Source organism: Empidonax traillii, unplaced genomic scaffold (assembly GCF_003031625.1).
Source record: "Empidonax traillii isolate 1590-97213 ecotype Southwest subspecies unplaced genomic scaffold, ASM303162v1 scaffold1742:size73712, whole genome shotgun sequence".
In the NCBI taxonomy this organism is placed as follows: domain Eukaryota; kingdom Metazoa; phylum Chordata; class Aves; order Passeriformes; family Tyrannidae; genus Empidonax; species Empidonax traillii.
Genome location: NW_020956935.1, coordinates 44,175 through 48,231, shown reverse-complemented (window position 1 = coordinate 48,231; position 4,057 = coordinate 44,175).

Here is a 4,057-nt window from a genome sequence, read left to right as displayed (position 1 = left end):
CTCCTCTCTCCTCTAGTGTGATTTGAGCTTTTTTTTTAACTTTAATCTGGGAGTTGAGTGGGTTGGGGGCTGCCCGTTTATGTGCTGGTTTATGCGTTATCTTTGTGCGCTTTTTAATCAACAATGCAGCGATTAATCTTATGTAGAGATGCCTCTGAATTAAAATCCTGAAAATCTGTTATGGTCTCCCCAATCTCTCCAGAGAAAAAGCCCTAAATAAAAATGTATCTTTCATAAATGAATTTTATTCTCCACAAGAATCAGACTTAGTTAGATTGTGCACTTTCAGTCCACGTGTCTTATTGCATTGATTTCAGTGTTAAAATCTACTCCAATGCAAAGGCAGTACTGGTGACACCTCCATCTCCAGCACCCACCCTGTGCACTAAAAAGCCACTGAAAGGTTTGCAATGACAAATGTTCAGAGGCTGCTGGAGAATGTCACCGGTGCTGGTGGTACTCTGTGTGACCCCTGCCCATGGTACCTGCCGAGGTCAAAGGGATTTGTCAGGAGCTGAGAAAACCTTCCCACTAAGACCATTGTCCACATGGAAGTGGAAAAAGCAGGAAAAGCTGCAAGAATGCAGCACGTGCCAAGGCAAGCAAGGTGTGTTGACACAAAGCCTTAGCTGGGCAGCAGGATGAAATGACCTGTCCCACCACATGTGCAGCCAAGGTCACCAACACTCCTTGACTTTGGCATAACCTGCACCTCTGACAAAGATTTTTCCCTCCCAGGGGTGGACTGAGGCTTCCAGAGGCCGGATGGTGAATCCTCATCCCAAGGCAACTCTCCTCTGGGACTGGAAAGCCAGACCCACCCAAAACTCAGTTTTGTCCAAAGAAGGTGGCTGCAGAGGGAAGGTTTCCACTTTAGCAGTAAATTAACCCTAAACAGGGGGAACCTGCCTTCAGGGTGTGTTATCACAGATGTGATTCACTTCCCCTGGGATTTGCCCTTTCCTCTAATCGTTCTTTGGCATGCAAAAATACCTTTCACTTCAGAACTTCCTGGACTTCCACTTGTGGCAGGGTACTGGTCATGGCCAGCACCTGACTGTAGGAAACAAAAAGGGGTTCAGCAAAAAAACAGGATTTTCTGTCTAAGAAATCTACTAAAAGTGCAGAAGGTATATTTAAAAAATAACAAATATATTACTATGTCATGGGGAAAAAAAAAAAAGAGCTCTATGTTGTGAGTTTACACACAGTAGTGATTCCTTTCTTTCGAGGAAGAGGAAATACAAAGAAGATCAGAAGCTGATGGCATGAGAATAGGCTGTGAACAATGGCCTCTCTCTCCCTTTCTCCAAACCAAATTATTTGTATGAGAAAAACATAAATAGGAGAAAGGCAGTCAGCCCTAATTTGTTCCTTCAAAAGTACCTCAGTGAAATTCCCTGGATTATAACCCCTGCAAGGGATGATGAGGGAAGAGCTGCAAGGGCAGATGAAACAGGGGGATGTCTCAGATGAGTCAGAGTTTCTCACCCGTCAGAGACATGTCCTCCAGCCTTGGCTGGAAATAGAAACAACTGTTCTTCTCTTTCTAGCTGTCTCTTTTGCCTGTGTTTGTCTCCCCCTCTCCTTGCTTTTAAAGGTATCTGCTGAAGTCGAGGCCTCTTTCCAGACTCCACATCAGCACTGTGGTGTCGGAGCATCTTTCCCAGCCCTGTGCGTGCTTCCCAAGGACAGTGCCTCGCTGCCCTCCGGTGGCAGCAGCCCCCAGAACAGCCTCATTTTCCCTCTGCTTTTAGCCCCGTTCAGCCCCAGACCCTTGTGGAAATTATACCACTCGTTTTCCATAAAAATGAGACGTTTAAACGCTTTTGGTGGGCTCACTTCTATTTGTAAATGCTGGAGGAGCTGCAGAGCAGGGTGCACAAACGTGTACCTCTGTCTGTGTGTGCACACTTCGTACAGGCTATTTCCCAAATATTCAGATGCTGCATTTCACAATAAAAAATAGACACTGAAATTTATATGTAGACAGAAAGAGCTGAAAAAAAGAGAGCTATTTGCAGAGAAAAGCAGTTTTGTAAGTGCAACAGAACTTCACTCCATGAAGAAAGATTAACACCCAACCACCAGCATAAAGTTACTTCATGACAGACAAACGCTGCTTGTTTTCCGTGAGCAGATTTTGATGGATTTCTCTAAGATGTTCTGGGAAACAGCTTTGCTCTTCCAAGACCACAAAGGTCAGCCCTACTGTCATCACTGCTGGTTCCTGCCACGCAGGATTTGTCTGCTTGCTTACCTTTGGACTGACATCTTACCCCTTCCTTTCTAGTCATAGAATTATACAATTATTTGAGTTGAAAGGGCTCTTGAAGCTCCTGTAGCTCTGACTCCTTTGGGGCCTGCTTCATAAAAGAGGCTGAGGAACGCTGAAAAAGCAAATATTGATGCTGCTTCTTATTCAAGATACTTGCATTCAGTCATATTCCCCAGATCTTCTCTTCCTGTATCGAGGCTTTGTTTGTGAATAGATTGGCTGCCTACAACAAGATAATGTGAATTACTTCCCCACTTTCCATTAACATCCATTCTCCTGCTGCCAGGGATATCTTGGGCAAGTAACTTTACTGTTGAGCACACTTTTGGCTGAGTCAGCAGAGAGGCACAGCTATTTCCACAGGAATCTACCCTTCCTAGGGAGAATATTATTCCAAGGAAATTACTACCTACCACAATGTTCCAGCCCAGCTTAGAGCCATATGGAGAAAAATATATTGATGAAAATCTACCATAAACCCTCTGAGTCACTGCAGGAAATTACGCTGAATTCAAACAATATACGAGCAAAGAAGTGGGAATTCAAGAAAAGTGCTCATGGAAAGAAAGAATTGGTGTTCACTTTTAATTCAGAAAAGAAAATTTAGTTCTGTTTTTTTACTGTAGATGAGACTCATCTCCTACCTGACAGTACAGAGTGAGGCAGAGCAGGAGGCATCCTCAGGGGTATCAGAGGCCATGGTGGTGCTGACACCACCCTCTAATGCCAGGGAGAAGATTGAGTGGCTGGAGGGATCCTGCTGCATCCAGGGGTTTGATAGAGGACAATCTTATCCAGGTAAATTGGATGGCCTTCCTGGGTAGGATTCCCTTTTTCTGTACAAGTCACCTAATCTGAAAAGATGCCATGAAAACGGGTGGCAAAGTATACCCAGCGTGGCCTAGTGTGCATTTCCTCTCCATGATGACTTTATTTCATGCATTCTCCTAGTCCTTTATTCATTTGTATTTATAATGGCATCACAATATCTTCTGCCTCATATCTTTTGATAACATATCCCTGGACAGCAGCATAGAACCTTGTTACTAGTGAAAAATCTGTTGATAGCACCTTCTAGCCCTGTCTTGTTCCATTTTCTTTGGTTGCTGTAGTTCTTCTTACCCAACCTTACCTTGGCCAGTATCTCTAACACCTGTTTTATTGGTCTGGGGGCTAAAAGTGACCTCTGGGAGAGAACTGCAGATCTGAACCACACTGAAGGGATCCACTCCCAGGTTAAAGAGGAGTCAGAAAAGTAGGAAAAAAAACATAGAAACCGCTTCTTACAGCAGCAATTTGTGGCACACAAAGAGAACTTGTTTGAGACTTCCCTGACATTTTTAGGGTGCTAATCCTTTGGCACAATTCTCGCACCAATTTAAGCTGGTTTAGTATGGTGGTAAACTGGAAACTGTCTTAATGGGTAGCACGAGAGTCCTTACCAAACAGCCTAATCTCCAAAAGCAAATCACAGCTTCCTGGAACAACCACATCATCAGCACAGGGCCACGGAGGTGCCTGGGGAGTGTTTGGGAAGGTCCCCGTAGCCAGTCCGGAGCAGCTCCGTCATCTGGATCTCCTCATCCGGCTGTCTGGATGTACCCTGAGAAACGAAAATACCCAGTAAATCACTTCCTTGGCACCGCTCTGGAAGTTCAGGAGGAGAGATCAAGTTGCACAACACACACACACACACACACCCCCCTTTGATGCAGCCCAGAGCCCATTTAGTATAAATTTGGAGGCTGAGCTGGGTCGGACCAGACCACCACCAGCACA